Source organism: Phyllostomus hastatus, unplaced genomic scaffold, assembly GCF_019186645.2.
Source record: "Phyllostomus hastatus isolate PE091 unplaced genomic scaffold, TTU_PhHast_1.1 phas_contig_148, whole genome shotgun sequence".
In the NCBI taxonomy this organism is placed as follows: domain Eukaryota; kingdom Metazoa; phylum Chordata; class Mammalia; order Chiroptera; family Phyllostomidae; genus Phyllostomus; species Phyllostomus hastatus.
The window spans coordinates 20,371,636-20,394,202 of NW_025333607.1; positions in this window are offsets into that span (position 1 = coordinate 20,371,636).

A 22,567-nucleotide genomic window follows, 5' to 3' on the forward strand; every position below is an offset into this window, starting at 1 on the left:
AGACATAGCTATGAAAAATGGTACCGTTTTCAGCAGGGCATACTCTCTGGTGACTTTTGATAATGACAGAGTCTGACAAAGTGTTTCCATTTAAATACACTTTTTCGCAAGTAATGCAGTATAGAGACTATCATTCTCCTATTAAGCAGGATCTGTTTCTGGCGAGTGCTTCCCTTGGACAAAGTTAAGTTACATATGCGTAGCGAAACGAGGCTGCTTTCTTCTCTACTCGGAGACGGGGGACAGCCCGTCCAGTTTGCCCACTGCGGATGAGACGGGGCACCCCACGGTCCCCTCACTGATGTACGGACAGCGCCAGGCCAGGGACCGGGAGAAGAAGGTGTTCAGTAAATTAGTGAAAGCATGAGCTTCAGCACCACTTGTGTGACAATTAGATGTGGAATTTAATAGACTGAGTCTAAACTGAACAGAGCATTAAATTAAATTTGTATTCCTTCATTTAAGAAAATAAAGGAATTACTGGCGGAGCATAGAATGTGGATTATTCATAGAACTGGAGCAAATTATTAGTTTTAGATGGAAAACACTTAAAGAAATGCTTCGATATTTATGACACAGCATTTAATGCACATCATAATTTGTGAACTTAAACTTGTAGCAAGAGAAAAAATCTTTATGTTAAGGATGGAAGGTTGGAAATTGTATTTAGTATTTGGAGGAAGGAAGAGCTAAAGAAACCTGAAATTAGAAAACACAGTTTCTGTGTGGAAAGCGTAGCTGCGTGATGGGGGAAGACTTGGAAGGGGAAGCTGCTGCCGGTACGAGACTGCGGTGTCGTGGGACCACCGCCTGCCACAGCCGTCCCGAGGACCGTGGCAAACGTGTGGGGCCGGGCCCACGGGCAGGACGGCAGGCGGTGCACTGCGCCACCCCGGGGCAAGGGGAGCGGACGGGGTGGGCCTGCCTGCTTGGGGTTCCGGGCAGCAGTGCAGGGAGGTGCGGCAGAGGGGAGGAGACAGGAGGTCACGGCGGTGGAGTCGCAGGGCAGAGTGTCAGGGCACGGGGACTCACGTCCAGAGGTCAGGTGTCAGCCGGGGGGCCCTGCCGAGTCTTCTCACAGAAGGGGCCCCCCAAGGCTCGCACCCCCCGGGAGACACGTGTGTCCCACCTGAGTCAGGCTGCCTTGTCTGCCACTGCAGACCTTTGACTGAGGGTCTCCCACAGCAGCATGTGGCTGAGCGCACGCCGCACCTGCAGGAACGCCTCTTTGGGTACACACGTGCCCACGATGGGGCTGACTGCGAGAAACTCCGCATCAGGACCCCCGAAGGGTGCATGTGAACTTTCACGCTGCTTGCATGTTACCATGTCGGCCTGCGGTGGGTTCCTGGAAGCCGCCAGGAGACGCCAGACCCTGGGAGTTGAGAAAAGGACAGGTTGTTCCTTGCAGCGGTCGTGGTGGCCAGAGTCCGAGTGCTGGTGTCCTGAGTCTCGGTTCCCACCGGGGACCCGGAGAACTCGGACTAATGTGAGTGGCACTGTGGGACCAGTCCATTCTCTGCATCTCATGGAGTGTTAAGTCCAATATGGGTAGGACATCAAACAGCAGGAAGAAACCAACCAGCTGAACAACTCTGAGTAAACCATTAGAGTCCAGTTCAGAAAGCAAGTCCGAGCAACCCACGGCTCAAAGAAGACGCCAGAAAGCACGTGGACAAAATGGTGAAGAAAACACAGCAGGAGAAAAAGCCACAGAACGCAGTTATAAAGCGTCGTTTGGGCAGATCTGTGGCTTTTCATGCTTATGCTTCGAGGTGCTTGAGGTCTAAACCAGCGATTGAATCATTCACCTTCAGAAGTTGGAAAAAATAAAAAGGGAAATGAATGAAGTAGGAAATAGAGAAAAAGCAAAAGCTGGTTCTTAAAAAGATAGTTAAACCTATAGCCAAACTGGTGAGGAAAAAAGACACACATTTATGAATATCAGGAATGAAAAGAAGGGATATTCCCATAGATTAGAGACATTAGGTAGAAAGTAAGATTTTTATGAGTAACTACATGCCAATAAAATGGACAAACTCTGAAAACAGGCAACTATCTGAGCTGACACAGGAAGAAATAGAAAATATTAGCAGGCATTCATGTTAGTTTGCTAGTTCTGACCTAGCAAGGTGCAGCGGGGACAGTTTCTTGTCTTGCCTTTGTCCTTTACTTGCAGATGGTGTCTCCTGTCTTCACAAGGTCTCTTCTCTGTGTCTGTCCTAATCTTTTCACGGAAGGACGCCCGTCGTGTTGGAGGGAGTCTCATGGTTTCGCTCCAACCATCCTGGGTCTCTGAAGGCCCGGTCTCCGAACACGGTCCCATTCGGAGGCCCTGGGGGTCGGAGCGTCAGCGCAGGAAGTCCCGGGGGACACAGTCGGCTCACAACATCGCACGCAGTAAGGAAACCTAATCTGTGTGTAAACGAAACTTTCCCACGAAGTGTAGATCCCGATGGTTTCACTTGTGAATGTCATCACACGTCGAAGAAAAATACCAACCCCACACAAACACTGGGGGAAACAGGGATTGCATTCCATCTTGTTTTACGAGGCCTGATACAGAATGTGGAAAAAAAATTTATGGGAAGAGAGTAGATACTAATATCCTTTAAAAAAAAAAAAAGACAAACTGAATTCAGCAGTATATAAACGTAATACATTATGACTGAGTCGAGTTTATTTTCCAGGAAGGAAAGGTTGGCTATAGCTTTGAAAACTGCTGCAGTTCGCCCTGTTCACAGAGCACAGAGAAGAGTGAACAATCACATCACCCCTTCCAGGAAAGGAAAAAAATCAGGACTGGAGTCTCACCAAAGAGGCAGATCCAAGATGACATAAAGAGGATCTAGAGTCAATGCACTCTTTACGGACGTATTTGTAGCGAAATGAAAAGGGCCTTTATGTAGTTGATACAACAACTTTGAAAAGAAAACGTTGGGAGGCTTTTACTATATGTTTTTAAGACTTGCTATAAAGCTATAGTAACGTAAAAAATCACAATGTAACTCTGGTGCAGTTTTGTGTGTGGAGGCAGTTGGGTCCCTAGGGAGTTTGGGGGGGTGGCAGTGGTCTTCTGTCGTGATGGTAGTGATTCACTTACATGTACTTTCCAAAAATACACTGAATCGTATTCTTAAGATTGGTGCATTCTAATTGTATGTACATTATATCACAGTATCATTGATTTAAAAGTGACTATACAAAGAGTAAAAAGATATTTGGGTTAAGACAATGGTTGGTTTACCTTGAATTATTTAAAAATTGTATTGGTGGAGTTGAACGATTTCACTTGAGTTGGGAGCTGGCCCAGATCTTCTCCGGGTTGGGAAATGGGAGCCCCGGGCCCATGCGTCACCCCTGGGTGGGAGGCTGAAACCTGTGAGTGTCTTTCCCCTGGCGTCACAGCCGGCTGGGTTTGGGACGCGGCCCCTTCGCGGGTGGAGACTTCCTGGTGACGTCGGACGGATCTACTAGGGTAGTGACACCGGGTGACCGGGAGGTTCTGTTGCTGTGTTTGTAGACTGACGCGAACTCTCTTTCCCAAATGTGCCTGAGTAACGCCGGTCCTCCTGTGGACAGTCTGTTCACGGAGCCGTGGCGTCTACTTTGAGATGCGCCCTGGCTTCCTTCTGCCGCACGACTGCGCCCTGGGGTCCCAGCCTCCTGGCGGTGGATGAAGAGCTGTTGTTCGAGGACACGGAGCAGTCGGCCAAGCCTGTCTTCCTGCCGCCACGCCCTTCCGACGGCCGGTCTGCCGGTGCCACGGCACGTTGGCGTAAAGCAGTTAAATTCTCAGCGTCCAGTATGTGTGTGTGTTTGCAATGGCAGCTTTTATAATAATCACAAATGGACATATCGGAACAGTGTTTTGGCTACTTAGAAATCGTTTTACGAGGTTACTTTAGAAAGTTACATTTCTTGATATCTAATTTATATACAACCCAGTCCACTCTTTTTAGGGTTATAGGTTTGACAAAAAACAACTCCGAGTGTTGACTAAAGATATAGCCACCACCCCAGTCAAAGCAACGATCATTCCCATCAACCCCCCGAGTTCTCTGTCCCTTTGTCATCGATCTTTCTGTCCCCCCGCAACCCCCAGAACCTCTGTCCCAACGCCTGTCCCTGCGGCCCTGCCTTTCCCGGGGGGTCAGGGAGCTGGAACCCGCAGCACGTGGCTTCTCCCACTTGCCGTGATGCCTTCGACTGTGTGTGTGACGAGCGCCTTCCTCCCTCTCCCCCCAGAGTACTGTCCTGTTGCATGGACAGAATTTTTTGAATGGCCTGTTGAAGACTTTAAGGACAGTCTCTGTATGGAATGAAGTGAGATCCAGAACTAGATTCGAGGTGGATGAGAACCTGATAGAAAAAAAATTTGCAGCATTTACAACGGAACACTTTAGCTTTTAGTCTCTTGTTTCCAGACACCAGGGTGTTGACGTTTTAGTTGTCAGATGGCATCAAACACAGAGATTGGGAGCATAGCCCCGCTCCTCCCATCAGGCTCTTTGGTTCAAATCCCAGGGCTGCCACTTGCTTAGCACCTCTCCCTCCGGTTCCTCACGCCCCGAAGAGGCTGAATGTGGGGCCCCCCCAGCACCACGGGCCTCCACCTGCCGGCCACTCTGGCTTCTGCTCCCTGACATTCCTGCCACCACACACTGGAGACCAGCCCCGGTCTCTCCACCGGCTGCCCAGCGCGGTGCTCGGCGGGGGCTCAGGGCCCCCCACTAAGTCTAACCCCACTTTCCAGGATACAGTTCAGGGTGAAAGTCCATGCTTTCCAGAGGTGTGAGAGCCATTCAAGAGAGACAAATTCCCTTTGAACCACCACGCCCACATGGAGTCGTGATGGTAAGTATGTATCTGTTCTCAGTCAGTGCCAGTCCACTTGCACTCTTCGGGAGGCACGGAGGAGAGCGGAAGGTGCCTGGCCCGTGTGCGAGCGGGTCGGAGCCGGCCGTCTGAGCACACTTCCCGCCGTGGAGGGCCGTGCCCACGGGAAACCCCGCACCTGGGCCTGGGCTCGGTTCCCGGGCCCTCCGTGTCTGTGTCTCCAGTCCCGAAGGGGTGGCCCCACTGGGGGTCGTGTGTGAGAGGTCACCGTGGAAAGTGTCCTCTGTGAGCTGCAGACCGCTCACCGCTGCACTGCCCGCGGCGGGCCGAGTGGGCGGTTGCCTGGTAGACGCTGTTTAAGGCTCCTTCCGACGCAGGCAAGCTGCATCTGAAGTCACGTGGACTCATTTAAAAACCACATTTTAATCACCTTTTCTAAATCTCTAATATGGTGGAGAAAAACTGATGCGTGTTTTAGATTCTTTGTTCTGTTCGAGCATTCACTTCAACACAGATAGCATTTCATTTGAATATTTATGCTCAAATTCAATATGTACACAAACTTACGGGATTTCTGTGAGAATAAAGCAACCTCATATTTAGCTTACTGATTTTCCTAATGCTGAGAACTCTGGTAAGCTCTGCGAGGAGAGTATGGAGAATGAAAGACCTACTTTCTGAACCCAGACTCCCGGGGGGGCAGTGCTCAGGAGAGAAAAGAGCCACTAAGTCCTGCGGCCCCTGCTGGGGGCAGGAGCGGGCGCACTGCTCCCCCTTTGCTGTCACTCAGCGTCGCCAGTCTGAGGAGCCACAGTGAATCTGGTCTTTGAACAGACAGCAGACAGCCGCTCCTCCAAGCCCCGCCGGTTAGTTACTCTGTTTGCCCAGGGAGGAGGAGGAGGAGGAAGAAGATGCAAGTCTCCCTTCTACGGGTGCCAGCTCCCCAGGCCCAGTCCGTCCCGCCCCTGATGAGGAGGGCGAGAAGACCAGCGCTCCTCTGCCCGCGGGCGGAGGAAGGCCGCAGCGCCCCTGCGCGGTCCCCCCACCGCGCACCGCAGCTGGAAACGCCCCAGGTAAGCGGACGGTTCCGCCCACGCGACTTCTCACCGACATTACTCTCGGGGGTTGTGAGGGGACTCCGAGTTATGCCGATGTCCTACTTTGCAGACCTTCACCGACCCCAGTTCCGTCCTGACTTTCGCCCGTCCGGCCCAGGTCCCGAACCGGCACCGGAAGGAGCGGGCGTCCTCCCGTTCGCAGCGCGGGCCTCTCGCTGGGCACCCGGTGCCTCCGCACCCTGGCGCGTGCTCCATCTCACTAAGCCCCGCCCCGTGGAACAAGCAGTTTTGGAATAACCATTGTTCCTAACCGAACTAAAACAATCTGATAAGCACAACCGTTAACCTGTTTTTATGAAAACTGCAGCCACTCAAAATTCTGGCCCTACCGAGACATGGAGTCAAACACCAAACGGTTCCCAGCTCTCTGGCCTGCTAGGTAATCCTCCTCACCTTGACCAAGTGTTGGCTTTATAGGAAGACTCATCTTTCCTGGAGGCAGGGCTCCGTTACCTAATTTTTGGACAGCTCTCTCCCTGCCGTATTCTCCCCACAGTAGCGAGACACGGGCCTGGCCGAGCACCACGCTTTGGATGCGTCAGTGCACCACCGCTGCAGGGCTGCCCCGACAGGGCGGTCCAGCAGTGATGCCCGACTAGCCTCGTCCACCCTCAGAGCCTGCCCGTGGCTCCTTTTACCCATGGTGTCGTTTTGTCATTCACGAGATCGACTAACTAGTCACCGATTGCACCAGTGAAAATGTAATCGTTAGCATTTCCTACGTCACACAGGAAGGCCTTCGACACTGATAGCCAGTGAAGGTCACCCAGCTGCTTCAGTGGCTGCCTGCAGGGCGCAGGGATCGTCTCCAAGGGACGGAAGTCTCTCGAGCACAGACAGCTTTCCTGCACGTGAGATCCAAGCCAAGTAAGGCACACGCTGACACCCTAGCGCGACACCCGTCTCAGAGTGGAGGAGCGGCACCGCGTGCCGGGCTCACAGCTGCCACATGCCACAACCCAGAGCTGGCCCCGGCCGCGGGCTCACACCGGCCCCGCGCGGCAGCTCCATCTGACTGACGTGAGAATTACGAAACTTCAAGTACAAATGCCTTTCATGCCGGACATCTGCAGAAACGCATCCGCTCCCCTAAGGACGGTGTAAACCTTAGTAAGCCCAGGTAAGCGAGGCCACGTACCTGCTTTCTGTGCCTTTGTTTTCCTCCCTTCTCTGGTCAGGTAGCAGTTGTGCCTCATTCCTTCTGCAGACCGTGGTGAAATGTCGCTGTAACACCTGAACAGAAAAATGTAAAAGTGAGTATCATCGAATGCCAAATCTTTCATGCCAGAAAAAGGAAACATTTCTGAGTTCCAAAGCAGTAAACAGATGTACAACACGATCATATCCATAGTTTAAATGCCGAAAAAGTCCTGGGGCCGGAATGACCCCTAACAGGAGCTTCGCTGCCCAAGAGGTCGCCTCTGCACTTACGACACGAGACGGGCTTACCTGGGAGCAGACACAGTCCGAGGAAACGAGAGAAGAACAAACATTTGTTTCAACTGCGCCCCAGTGAGCTGAGGCCGAGCCGGGGCCTGGAGCCAGTCACCTGTGATGCGGACTGCAGCCTGAGCCACGCCTCCCGGCGGTGAGTGGGTGTGGGGACACCGCAGATACCTGTGACCGGGCCTCGGACTCACGGCGCCCGACTGCCCCTCGGGAAGAGCGCCCGTGATCCTCTCGTTTGGGGCGAACTTCGGGCGTCCCGTCTGGTGGATGGAAAGGCACCCCCTGCGCGCTGCCCCCAGGCCCGAGGTCACAGGTCTGTGCGGACGGGTGGGTCTGCCGCCCCTCCAGCCCCGCCCCTGTCCTGCCTGGCGGGAGGTCGCTCTCCTTACTGTGGGACCTTCGTCACACGTCGTCCCGTGCGCCCCAGCCAGGAAGTGCCGCAGCCCTCCAGCGCCTTTCACTGCGGTGACGGTGACGGGGTTCTAGCTCCTTCCTTCAAATCCAGCACCTGCGGCGCCTTGACCTTCTGCAAGTTTCACACCCGCGGGGAGCTTCCGTTCCCGGGGCTGAAGACTCCGCAGCTAGTGGCAGTGCTTCAGGCACCTTTATTTAAAATTCCTGTCACCAGAACGAGTTTCTACCTTATGGTACCGTTTAGACTATGTGGTCAAAAACCAAACCAAGTAAATAAAAGCTGTGAATAATGCAGAAGCTTCATAATAGTGACGGTTAGTAAGTTCAAGGCAACAAGAAAAAGAATGATGGAAATACACGAGTGTGGACAATTTCATAGCATTTAGAATCTAGAAAAAATTATAAATTGGAGGAGGAGGAAATACAACACCTGGTACTAAGGACTCAGTCGCCTATTGGAGATTCCAGAAGCAGCGTAAATAAGTACCATAAACAAAACAATACCAGTAAAAATTTCTGCCATGGTTTTAATCCAAGTATACAAGCCAAAAATTAAATCATAAAGCTACCAGAGGAAAAGGTATATTCTTTTAAGAGAGAAGACAAGACAATAATAGAAATGAAAAAGCTCAGAAAGCAATTGAAAAAAGCATTTATAAAAATCTGAAGTGTAAAAGGGAAATGAAAAATACTCTTATAAAATTCTAAATAATGTCATTGTATATTGAGAACAACTAAATTTTCAGAAAAAAATTAACTGAGTTTTGTCTTGGTTTTCACCGTCAGGACCTACAGCAGCAGAAGACTGCAGAAAGGACAAGGAAGGGAGCCGTGGGAGGAGCGCAGGGGTGACCCGAGCAGGCGGCAGAGCACAGGGGGCGGCGGGCAGGGACCCTCCGCCCTGGACACCGGAAGTCCCCGCAGAACCGCCACCGAACACAGCCCACTGCTGAAAGTGGCTTCATTTGATGGCGTGCCGTCGTGGACAAGGCACCATTTCGTCCTTGTGTTCGTGTTAAACCTTGGAAACCGACCCTCACCGTGTCTCCGTGGGGCTGGCAGTGATGGCGAGGCGCTGGAGCCGGAGGCCCAGAAGCGAACTGTGGTGGGTCATGGTCGTCCCCTTCCTGTCCGCTGCTGACTGTGAGTTGCGACCACACAGTGTCCTTGTGAGATTATTCAGTGCGGTGCCTACATGTCTACTTCAAAAAGAGATTTGTGCAAAGGCAAGGACATTGATTTATTAGTGTAGTGCTCGGTATGTGGGAGGTCCGAAGAAGTGGGAGCCCGCACGCGATGGTGGACAGTAAACTGGCGTGACGGAGGCCGCGTGACACCAGCAGCGGTTTAAACGCTGCTTTGGCCTCCGTGGATGTTCCGGTCTAGCCCGGCCCCGGGACACACCTTCCGTGACCACCTTACATTTCTTCAGTTACGGTCACTTGAGTGCCTCACGTGTCCAAGTGTATTCATTACCGTGTTACTTACAAAAAATGGTAGAAATAAATGGGCATGAGTGGCGGGCTGATTAAAATACATTTTAGTTTGCCCTTGCAGTAGAATCCTGAACAAATGTTAGAGGGAATGAGTTCTGTATGCACAATGTTCTTCATTTTGTATAAACAGCTCACAAATACAGGCGTATGTGAATGAATAAGTAAATCTGGAAAAGTACATGGGAGTGAGCAGGAAAATTTCACATTTTGTTTTGTGTAAGTCTGCTTTTTAAATAAGCATTTATTGCTTACAATGAAGTTATTTTATAATAATAAACGAGGTGCGTCTTCTCAATTCATTTCATGGCGGCCCTGAGCTACTCTAACCCGAGTGTCAGAGGCAGGACTGGACCACCATAGTGCGGACCCCGTGCCCCAAAGCCGCTGTCGACCCTCTTACAACAGGAGACTCCAAAGCCAAAGGCGAAAGAGCTGCAAGAGTGAGGGATTTGGAGGAAGTGTCTGAGCCACTCTGATTATCTCGTTTAGTGAGACATCATTTCTCCGCCCCCACAGCCTCATGAGCTTTGCCCTCTGACCCCTCGGTTCTGCATGAGGAACTCCAGAGAGCGCCGTCTGAAATTCCTCTGGTGCTGACATGTGTCTAATTCGGCAAAAAAGATGGGACACGTCCATTCAGGAAACTGTTCTTAATTACCGCCTCGCTCTGTGTATGATACGGGGTCTCCCCCTGACAAAACCGCACTGCGTTCCCTCATTCAAAGCCGCAAAGCAGTGGGACTTATGGAGCCCTAAGTCCCTTAAAGGATGAGGGTGATGGTGATGATGCAAAAAAAAAGTATTTACATGTTGCTATTCTTCCAAGGCTTTAAACATTCCACTATTACTAAATTAAAATGCACCAAACAATGACGAGAGAGTATGTTTGGTGCAGAGAGAAGACACGTTGCTGTTTGAATACCTGGGAGGCCCCCCCCTCAGCTGCCTCAGTGGCTGGCGGGCTGGAAGGTGAGTGGACAGAACGGGAAGCCCGGACAGGGTAAGAACCTGAGCCCTGGGTAGAGTCCTGAGCGGCAGGGACAGGGGAGAAGCCGCAGAGCTTTAAATGGGGAGAGAGTTGCAGCAAACACACATGGAGACAATGGGGTTATTTTCTGAATTTCTTTGCATCATTTTCATTTCCTTAGTTCCTTCACCAGCCTCTGCCCGCCTTGACCTCAGCCTGCTAGAGGCCGATTTCATGCTCTCCCTGTGCTCACATGAGGTGACTCCCTACTCTTCCTCCAGCAGTTTCCCCTGGTCAGCACACTCACACCGCACACCCACCCCACATGTGACCATCACACACAACTGCGCACAGGCGTTTCAGTGTCATTGATGCTTGCCTGTCGCAACACAAGCCAGACACCACCCCCAATCACTGGATCACGCACGGCTTCCAACGTGAGAAGAGCCCAGAGAGAAGCTCACAAACCCCCTTGTACAAGTCTGTGTAACAACTCGGTACATTTGGCATCTGTCAGCAGCTGCAAAGCAGATCTGCACTCTGAGTGAGACCCTAATGTGATGGATACTCACTCCAGCCCTGACTCCCGGGTGTCTGCAGGTAAGACGGGAACATTCACGAGTGAATTCGTGTGGGTTAACTCGGGCTGACTAGGCGTACCAGGCAAAGATGAAAATCACTGCTTTTCACCTGGGCATGGCCCCAAAACAAGGAGCATCCACCTTAGGTTCACTAGTAATGATAAAGAATGAGGAAATTAAAACCTGTTTCTAATAATTTTGCCTATTTTTTTTTGAAATTATATGTAGTTCGTGGAATCAGTAGCTTGGATACTGATCTCGGTGGGTAATTTCAGTCTAGATTAAAATATTCTTGTTCGCTGAGTGAGTGGCTCAAAGGCAGCAGATGAATAGTTGAGTCTGAGGGAACTAAAGGACTTACTTAGGCCCCTATTTAGAGCTTACAGAGAGGACATCACACAGATCTCCACGGATGAAAAGTGAGTGGTTTGTAACATACTGAGCGAAAAATCCACGTTTAATGACCCCACTCATAATGCCCTCATAATACCCTATCACTCCACTCCGTGAATATTAATGGAGCATCTACGTACGCTAGTTAACGACTGAAGCACTGGAGCAGCAACAGCGTTGGACGCAGGGATGGACCCTCCGTTCACGTTCACGGAGACGCCGCACCTCGGTGAGGGGGCAGGCAGGGAGAGCCGGCGGTGCAGTGTTACCGAGGTCCCCGAGGAAGAGAAGGGGGTGCAGAGCGAGCAGCGGTTGCTGGCAGGCTCTCGGCGCACGCCTCTCCGAAGAGGCGGCACGTGAGGCAGGTTTTAACTACTGAGAAGCAGTCGGCCTCACGACAGGTGGGACAAAGAGCCTTCCAGCCCTACAGTGCGGGTCACCGCGGCTGTGGGACCGGGGAAGCGTTGCTGTGCTCCAGGAGCTCAGAGCACAAGAGCAGCGTGGCCAGGGTGGGCCAGGACAGAGAGAGGGCAGGAGATGCTCAATGGAGCTGGTAGCCTGTGCCGCCCCTTAGGGGGCGGTGGTTGTAGGAAAATGCGGAGAACTTAGAATGTGGGGGGTCCAAAGGACCATGAACAATGACCACGAAGAGATGCAGAGCCTCTCATATAACGGAAGGAATGGGAATGTCTGGCCTACAGAAGGGCATATGCAGGAAAGCCTGCTGGTTGCCTTCGACAAGAATATACAACATGAAATTCTCATTGACCTGCATGAAGGATTTCCAATGAGCATAACTAGCAACAAGACTTTTAAATATGAATATGAAAGAATCACAAATATTTGTAAAAAGTCTCTACTGTGACAGGTGAACCGCCCCCCCATCCCCCGCCAAATCTGAAAGGGCAAAGAAAAAAATACTGTGAAATTAATATGTATTTAAATATGTGTATTTTCTCAAAAAAGAGATGATTTTGAATCATTGAAATACACAGAGGAACAACTGAAAAAAGAAAACCAGACAATTAGAATTACAAAGTGCTTTTTGGAATAAAAATATGATAGCGAAAATGAAAAATTCAAATCTTCTGAGAAGACGAATGAAGAAGCAGTGGAACATCAGTGGAAGGAATACTGAATGCAGAGAATTATCCCCAGCGGTCCGGTATCCAACCACAGATGTTTCAAAAGAAAGAGACGGAACGGGTGTAGACTAGCAAACAAATTGCACCGATGATTTCTCAAATAACTTCCTCCGTGCTGCATATAACTAATGAACACGTCCAACCACATCACTGTGAATTAATTGTCGGGACACAGGAATCAGATCAACGGGAAATCCTCGATAGCAGCCCCGAGAGGTAAGAGACGGGAGAACGCCAACAATGAACATCTCTACACCACCCAGGACCACTTACAATCAATCATGAGACAAAACCCGGGGGCCGCCCGCCCGCCCTCCGGCAGTCGGACGGGGCCAGGCGGGCTGCACCCAGACGCGGGACCCCTCCGCAGCAGCGAGTTCACGCTGCAGTTCCACACTCCCTGATCGCACAGAGATGATGCCGAGAAACAGTCCGGCAACCGGTGGTACACGTCCCTCCCAACTCATTTCATCTGTGAAAGTACAGAAGCGATAAAACGAATCTCTCGTGTCAGAAGTTAGAAGTCAGGATGGGAACAGGGACCCGGGCGACTTCCAGGAAGCAGGAAGGGTCGTGCCTGGAGTTGGTGCTTAACTGCACAAGACTCTTTCACCTGTGGACACCCACCCACGGGTGCCCTTGTCTTCACACCGCTTGTCTCTCAAGCTTATGCTTCATCAGAGCAGATTTTTACTTTTAAAGGAACCGGCAGGTAACATTCCTGGGGACCAGATGTACCCTGGGCTCAAAGGACACCCAGACAGATGAGGGCAGAATGGAAACATTGAGTTCTGTTGTCAAATGGACGTGCAGCGTAGGCATGGTGTCCTGAGTGCCTTAGCTAGAGTGATGTTTATATAATCCTGACACAAAATCAGGATATTGTCCGGTGAACATGGTGATACCACCATGTAACGGGAGGGTTAGAGAGCGAAGTTCAGCGGTGGGATGAGAAAGAACAGAGAAGGAATTCTCACCTTTTAAAACAAAAAGTTAACAAAATTTTTAAAATTGAAATAGTAAAAGATGGTGATATCATACGGAGGAAAAAAGTCTCAAAAAAGAATTAAACATTTAAAAAGTGATATCTAAGCAGTGGGGATTTATATTTAATAACACCTGATATTTTTGTTAGTAGCATAGTAACTAGTTACACATTTTTAAATGATGTATACATATTACTTTTATAAAGTAATTTTAAACTCACCTATCTAAAGAGAAGTCTGGTTGGATTACACATTTAAAGGTACCCCTTAATCTGTAATTTAGGATTATTTTCAACTTTTTTTGTTAAAGTATTTTTCCTATTTCTTTCATTGTATCAATACGGTCTTAATGGGAGCCATTTCGGGGCCAGGGCACAGCTGTGCAAGGAGAGAGAGTCAATGAAAGTTGATGTTTATTCTGTGTATTCGAGCTTTTTGAGAAAATGATGCCTGGCTAATGCTTGTTTTAAAAAAAATTAGTAGCATTTTTGATTTGTCACCATAATTTTGCCACCCCCAAATAGCATTAGAAGTGTGGCTGAAATCTAGATGAAGTATTTAGACATATTTTTATGTAGAAAGATGTAAATTGTATATCATATTATTGATTCACAGATATCTGATAAGATGGACTTTTTGGGCACCTCAAAACATAAGAAGATAATCATGAAATAGTTACTTTGGGAAGGGAGAACCCTGTAGCCTGGTTTTGAAGTAGTGATAAATATCAGTTACTTACTGGGAATCATACATACGTGTGCTGTAATAATGCCTGAGTAAGTCACAAAATACATTTTACTACCAATATGTACGTAATACATTTTCGTGCACGTTCAGTGCTGGGTTCGCTTCCGGTTACCGTGGTGACCTGCAGTGCAAGGCGTGGGAAGGAATAAATCCATCGCTGGTTCGTTAAATAGCCGGTGCTCAGGAGATCAGGGCGGTGCCGCGGGATCCTTAACACAGAGCCCTCGTCTGCCTTGGAGGAAGCGTTAAGTTGGGGCAGGGCTGGCTTAAAGAAATGCTCCAGCTGTCAAAATGAATGACTTGGAAATGAACTTGAAGTCGCGTCACATGGGCTTCGGAGCCCGGTTGCTAAACATAGAGGCTGAATCCCGCTGCTGCCTCAGCTGAAGGGCGATGCATGGGCTGTGGTGTGTCACCTGACAAATACCACGTTCCAGGAGCCGGAGGTTGGGTCCGTGTCGGTCACAGACGGGCAGACGTCACGCCGTGTGCGGGTGTGCGCACGTGCGATTGGCACAGCCACTGTTACAATACCACTCGCATTGGTTCCTTCTATCCAACTATTTTTTAAAATCCTCACCTGAGGATCTGTGTGTTGATTTTAGAGAGAGAGGGAGGGGAAGGGGCAGGGAGGGGAGAGAGAGAGAGAGAAACATTGACGTGAGAGAGAAACATCCATCAGTTGCCTCCTGTGTGTGTCCCGACCGGGGACCCAACCCACAATGTGCTGGTGCACAGGACGATGCTCCAACCAACAGAGCCGACCAGCCAGGGCTCCCCAGCTCTTGACACTTTTCAACTGGAGGAGCCTGCACCTGTCCTTGCAGTGCTCGCTCTCTCTCTTACACACACACACACACACACACACTCGAATAAGGCATGTTTTCTGACTTCGCTGAAGGAATTCAGTAAGTCAGAAAAGCAGAACCACCGATGATTAAAAATCACGACTGCCTAGTTTTGGTCAAAGAACACTGTGACCCGTTCTCAGTGTACCAACCGTGGGTAATACTAAATAGGAGATGCGGTGAATTCCTAGGGTGGACGAAGTTTTCTTCAGACTGGAGAAAGCAGCGAAGCTGGTTCAGAATCTCAAAGGCAGGCTCGCCTTTTCTGGAAACACCGGGGAAGACGAGATTCTCCCAGGCACACCAGCGCTCCAGGGGAGGTGCGAGCTGGAGCCTCGGAGGTGAGAGACAGGCTTTGTCTGCGTGTTTGTGCGGAACGGAAGAGAAATCCGTGCCTCTCCACTGCTCGACCTCCGAGTTCGGTGGAAGAAGTGGCAGAAAACGAGACCGAGAGAGAGGCGGGGCCTGTGGTGCAGAGGTTCTTGAATCCGGGAGAAACTGACTTCCTCATCACACGGGCATCCGCTAGGGGGTACGTGCCTGGTAGCAACAGAGGAATTAATTTTGAGCACCGCTGTGCAGTGATGCAGGGAGAGAGGAGGCCACACGCAGGGCAACAGCGATAAAGGCGGAGGAAGTTCGGAGTTGATAAGACAGGGGGTGCAAAGGAGGAGAAAGGCCTAGATAGCTTCCAGGCACCCGATTGGAGGATGTTGCTGACTAAGGAAACACACAAGAAAGAAAGAATAAAATACAGAGATTGCAAGTTCCATTCTGTATAGGCTGCATTCGAGCTTTCCCGAAGAAGAATGCAGCAGGAAACTGGAACTCGGGGGATGACGGATACACACGTAGAGAGAGACCCGTGTACGAGCAAAAAGCAAGGCCCTGGTGAGTTACACCCAGGAAGAGTGAGCTTGGACACGGCCAAGTCCCGGAGAAGTGGCGCCCTCCCAGGAGGGGAGAGAGCCTGGCGTGGGGGGTGCAGGAGCAGAAAAGGGTAAGTGCGAGGAGCAGATGAAGCGGGGCAGACACTGGGCACCGAGGGGTCTCCGGGAGTCGCGGCCGGCGGGGGCCGCACCCACACACTCGCTGGCCCCCCTGTCCGGCTGACACCCTGGCACAGCTTTCTGCACGGACTCGGGCTGAGAATTCCCACTCACGCTCGTTAGCCTCTGACCCTGGGAGGCCCGGCCACCCTCCCCAGCCGAGCGTCAGTGAACGAGGTGACCCGACCTGCAGCGTCCAGACTCTGCCCCCGTCCATGCAGACCCACCGGGTCCTCGTCCAGGCCTCCAGGCCTCGTGGGGCGGCAGACTGGAGGGCCCGGGGGCTGACCTGCAGACGCCCGCCGCCCCCCCCAACCACAGAGGATCCGGCGTTGTTCTGTCTTCCGGGAGGCCCCGGGCGCGTGCAGGGCGGCCCAGGAGCGGTCAGCGTCCTTCCATCAGCAACGTGCCCCCAGGACTTCCCCTCTGCTCCCCTCATGAAGGTCAAGTCCAAACAGCAATGTCTCAGGACAACACTTGCCTTGCTTCCTTCGAAGTGATTAGCTTTGATTTAGCTTTCAAGTAGCTCAGGATTCTTGACTCGAGAGTGACCTTGAACTCAGAGGTCCTGAGGTCCTGTGTCCAAGTCAAGTGTTTGAAAGACCAAGTCAATAATATAAAGATGATTTGTGAAAGTCGATCTATCTTTTGCCCTGTAATAGAACCATTTTTCTGGGCACTTTCGAGCAGGAGAAGCATTATGCTGTTAGATAATGATAGCATTTTATGTGCCTGCAAACTGTGAATTCCACTAAATTTCACATCACATTTTGGATGTGATTTTCATGACGTGACACAACTCCATTTTCTCCTAGAACTAATGAAGGCTATGAATGAATCTTGGTTTTGTAATGAAATTATGACAACCAGGAGATGACAGAACGGTATTTCTTTGTTTGTTCTATTCCGAAAACATTTCAAAATAATGTAGGCAGAGCACCCCGTGCGTCCGGAATGATTTGCTGTGACTCAGGCTGGAATCAGTGGAAAATCTATCTCGGTGAAATTACGTCTAGCATGGGTTCTCGCTAATGAGGGTCCTTTCACACGTGCCTATGAGAAATGACTCAATTTTCTCTACAGTGACTTCTTAGAAGTAGAAATATTACTTAAATTCTTCATACACCATCGATTCGGCACATCTTTCCCATCAGCGGAGATCTGATTACAGCAGGTAGCCTGTGACCCCTCACCCCCCCCCCACCCCCCACCCCACACCCCCACCTAGGGAACAGCACACACGCCTTCCTCTGAGGAGACGGGGTTCTGGTTACTTGGAACATCTTCAAATTCAAAGAATGCCAGAAAACCCCCACGTCATAAAAATGTGTGTGTTGCAGTCATTGTTAAATGTTAGTTTTATGACACCCAAGTCTGCACCTTATATTAAACCAAGTCCAAAGAGAGCTGGAAATGATAAACTATAGAAGTGATGTGTACGCCTATGACACGATGCACCCTGGGACTCCGCAAGTTTAACCGGCCACCTCGGAGGGCGTGGTGCCCCGCATCTCTAAGGCATCGTTTGCATTTGTCGGAAGCGTGATCGCGGGGTGTGCGCGACTGCGGTTAATGGGGAGGCGGTGAGCCAGGGCCGAGTGTCTTTCTCGTGGCGTGTAGGTGGACTATTTTAATTGGGCTATGAAAAGCCAAGCGATGAGAAGCCCCACTGGCCAACACTGGCTTCCCCGTGGGAGTTAGGAAGGTGAACTTAGACGGTGGGTTCTCACGTCCTGTGTTTTCCCTGATGCCTGTCCTGATCAGGTGGAGGGTAAGAGATCGTGGGTCGGCAACGTGCTCTGTCTCTTGGAATAGTAAGAAATGCCTATTTAATATTTTTGTTGGGGGGGGGTAAAGAAGTCTCCTAAATGCCAGATAATTATAACTCCTCCCTACAATACACGACTCTATATCAAACCCGTACTGAACTCACACGTAGATTCTAAGATCTTGTTCTTTTCTTCTAGTACTGTAATTTAAATAAAGCTAATTTAACCTCTTCAGGCTTCTTAGTGTCAACACACAAAATGTCACTAGTTAATTTTTAATAGAGTATCATTTCCAGCCTTTTCACAGAGTATTCACAAGTCTTATGTTCTGAGAATAATCTTATTAAAATATTTCCTTCTAGCCTTTTTCTTTAATTTGTATATTTTAATGTATTTGAAATCAAAATGCATCAACAACTAAAAATACAAGCGCCAACAGGCCAAACCCTTCAGAGCAAATACAGGGAATTCCTCATGGCCTTGCCCTTGACCAGAGGGTCTCACGCGCCACCCAGGAGCCCGGTGGTCTGCAGCCCTGCCTTCCCCTTTGCCATCCACTTGCGGGGGCACCCACGCCAACCAATGGCGTGAGTCTGAGCTCCTCCGCGTCTCTCCGGGGCGTGCACCCATCCCTGGCACGTGGCTGGCACGCAGAGTCCCTGGGCGCATGGGAGCCCTTCTGAGCCCGGCTCCTCCTAGAGCCCCGCCCAGGGCCCTGCCCTCCAGGCTCTTGATCGGACCGCTGCCTCTGCACTCTCGCTCTGGGAGCTATTGCGGGGGAGGGGGGTGTGGAGGATGGGGGATGGGGGCGGACGTGTCTCCAACCACTTTCTGAAGATGCTGCCAGGACAGCGGCAGAGCTCCGAGGGGTAGTGCCACGAAGTCAGCCTCCGCACTGGCCCCGCAGGCACCTCCAGACCGATCCAGACGCGCGCACACAAGGGCGTGAGAGCACGATTCACCCTGCTCTCCCGCCGAGCCCCGCCCATGCTCAGCACCAGCAGCTGCCCGGGCTCAGGGGAATGGGGAATGGGAGACACGGAGAGGGGCGGATTTGCCCCGGGGTGGGGGGTGGCGACGCCCTCCTCCCTGACCAGGCTTCCCCTGGTGGTCCAAGTTTTGACTGGGTCACAGGCTTCTGAAAAGCCGACTCTCGGTTTCGGTTTCGGGGACACTCCGCTGTGCCGTGTCTCTGACATCACTGCACTCAGAGGTCTTTTAACAACCTCACGCCAAAGCAGCCGCGTATCGATGATAAAACACAGAGTGAAGTTACAGTCACGCTGCTACATGTCATAACCAAGGAGCGTATTTTTGAGAAAGGACAATGAGAATATGAGGAATCGTAAATATTTCAAAACAAGAACGAAAATAAATTAAGCATCCCAGTAAAACTGTTTGTAACACAATAATGAAATAAAGAAATCCCTTGGAAGGGAATTACAAAGCTTACGCAGACATTGTTTTTACAAACAGCATGAAGCCTGAAAAATATGCCAAAGATTATGTTGTAAGAAAAGGAAATAGTATAGAATTATGGAAAACAAATGAACTCAAGACACTGAAGGAAAATTTTACAAAATTGGAAATGAAATTGATCCAGTGACGACCGGCACGGACATAAAGAATGAGGTCGCGACACCTCACTTGCAAAAATGTGTTTGAGAACATGCACGCTACGAATGACTTCTAGGGAAACACCAACTACTAAAAAATGACACCAAAAGAAACGTCACCAAATAATTCACATGTGAAATTTTGATGATTAATTCATCCAACAACTCATCCACGTCAGAAATGCTAATCACAGAAAATATTATCCATTAATCAAGATAGAGAACACCAATTCTACATCTGCAACTCCAGGATGGAATGAAAAGTAACAAAACCATCAGAGATATAAAACCAGCACAATACTGATTTCCTAATTCAATAAGGGATTACAAAATAATGTCAGCTACGTTCCAAACCACTTTGACTATAAATGAAAAAATCACAGAACTAAATCACAGATAATAGATCCCAATTGTACTGGGCAAAATCAATATACCAATTAATAGCATTCAAAGGAGTTCTTTACTCGTGAGTAAGGATGCTAATAGACAAAAAATATTGCCGGCACTGTGACAAATTTCAGACAAGCAGAACTGGCCTTTGACAAAGTTCAGTTGTGACCATGTGAAACACTTTTAAAAAGAACAGTGTACATGTATTACATGTATGTATTTATATTCAAAGTATATTATTATAATCAATGGATTCTCTTTAAAAGTTTTATTCAAATAATAAAATTCATCATGAGTTACCTTAAAAACTTCAAGTGCAATGGTATTCTTTATACATAAGTAGATATATATTTAAATAAAATATATTTGTAGGTTGTATATGTATGTTACTATATAACTCTACCTGTTTTGATAAACACTTTTAATAAAGTAATAATTTGGAATTTATTATGTCAGTTCATTAAAAATTAATCCACAAAACTCAGTAGGTTACTTATATATGTGTTACAATTAAAATAAAGCTCAAGAAGATAGTTAATATACATATACAGATAGTTCCTCTATGAGAACATCGTTGAAATGTTTATATCAACCATGAAAATATGAAACACTATACCTTGTCTTGGAGAGGTTCGGTAATGCAGAGATGCGAATTTGATTGAAGTTCCTATATAAATTTAATGTACCTGTAATAAAAAGTGCCCCTAATTATTTATTTGTTTCTTTGGAATTTCATAAGTGGATTACAAATTTCATAAGAAAACAACATTAAATAGTCAAAATATTAGAAAATACCTTCAAGAGAATAATTATAGTAAATAGTGGGGCCTGTTTCTCTGAAAACGTATTATACACTGGAGTAAAATTAAGTGTTCGCTGCTGGAGGGTAAGACTCATAGGACAGGGGACACAGTCCAGACACAGGGGAAAATGCGTGTGCGAATTTACAGCACGTGGAGTGGCCTCATTGTCCAGAGACCGATGGTGGTTTGACAGCATGGTCATTGGCGGGGGCGGAGATTAACCAGTATCAGTACTTAAAATAAAATAAAGTCCAAATATACCAGCATTTTCACATACACAGAAAAACTGTGTAAGTCCTAGAAAAAAGTCTAAGCTTTATTTTTACTTTTTACTTTGCTTCATTTTCTATTTATAACATGTAGTAGGCATTATTTTGTAGGACACCACAGAATCATTCATGAAATCACTGGGAACTAGAGGAGGCTTAGCATGGCCACATAACAAGAAATCACTCAACGAAAGATAATGATGAGAAAAGGAGTTAGCATCATCTTTAAGAAGAGCATGCTGACACAACGGAACGGACAGCCGACGTGGCATGCACAGATGGAAAACGGAAACGAAAAGTCGGTATCTACAAAGAGCCCTGGCCTGATCCGCACCGAGGTCGGCACCACGGTTCCCTTACGTCTCACTCCTTTACTCCTTTGGAGCGTTCTGGGTCACGGGGACGCCAGTGTCATGGTGACAGCCGAATGTCATCAGAGTGAGAATACAAATCACTGACAAATCTGGGAGAGAGCTTGTAATCCATCGTTTGCTAATCAATGATCTCATGATCGATCAAAAACACTGTCCATTTAACTCAGCCTCCGAAGTGTCCGTCCGCATGACCTGTGAGCCTTGTACATGAAACATGGACTGACGTCACTAGCTGAGTCCTCGTTTAATTAGGGGGTGACATCTACGGTGATGGTTTTACGACAGGAACTCTTCTACATTCCGACTACAAGTGCTGCGAGAGGTGGGAACAGGCCCCTGACTTCAGGAGCCTGTGTCTCAATCAACAAATCAATTATTTTGCAAGAGTCACAACCAGAGGTTATGTTCGCGAGTGAACCTCACAAACCTGAAGTGGACGACAGATGGACAGGCTATTAAAGCTTCTCCAGCCACGTGTCCTATGTCAAGCGATGCCTTTTAGTGTTGCCCATAGATTTAAACTGGGCTTCCTTCCATCAGAGCGAGAGAACCACACTTAGTTGGATCGAGGTAAGGACTGTTTTATTTTTTTTTGTTTTTTAAAAATTAAATTTTATATGAAACACCGCACAGCTAGTTTTATTTATTATTTTATTTTTCAATTATAGTCAACACACAATATTAGCTCTAGCTTTTAAAAAGCTGTGTCGATTCTAAATGTCCGACCATCGATGTCTTATTACGCAGGGGTCCTATTAGCCCGAGAAAATGGAAGGGGGAAGCTGGCGCTAGGAGGAGCTTGCAGTGTCCGTTAGTGTGGGTGGAGTCCCTTCCTCCCCTAGCCGAGCGGTCAGTGCAGTTCAGTGACTGTCTGAGAAAATATCTCACAGTTTGCCACACCGTGCACTCAGTTAATTAGTGAAGGTCAATTTCTTAGAAGGAGATTTTAAAAGTAAATGCCTCTTTATATCGTGGTGTACTACGAAACAGTAATTGAGCTTTATTGCCACAAATATTGACGGTTTGTACCAACACTCATTTTGACTCATTTTCTTACAAGGAAGTTCATTATTTTTGAAGAAATAACTTCTTCACTGGCCTTAAATGAACAGTTTTAACCTTAACTCTGAAATGTGTCTTTAATTATTGGTCTAATTCTCAAATTACAGTTAGGAATATTGTATGTAGTTGTGTTTTTTTTTTCCTGAGGCATTTTGTGAAAGAAATAATGTTTGTGCATAGGGGCATAGGAATTTCCTCTTCTTAAAATGTACATGAGAGGAAGTTTGTAACAAATGATTTCATACACGATTT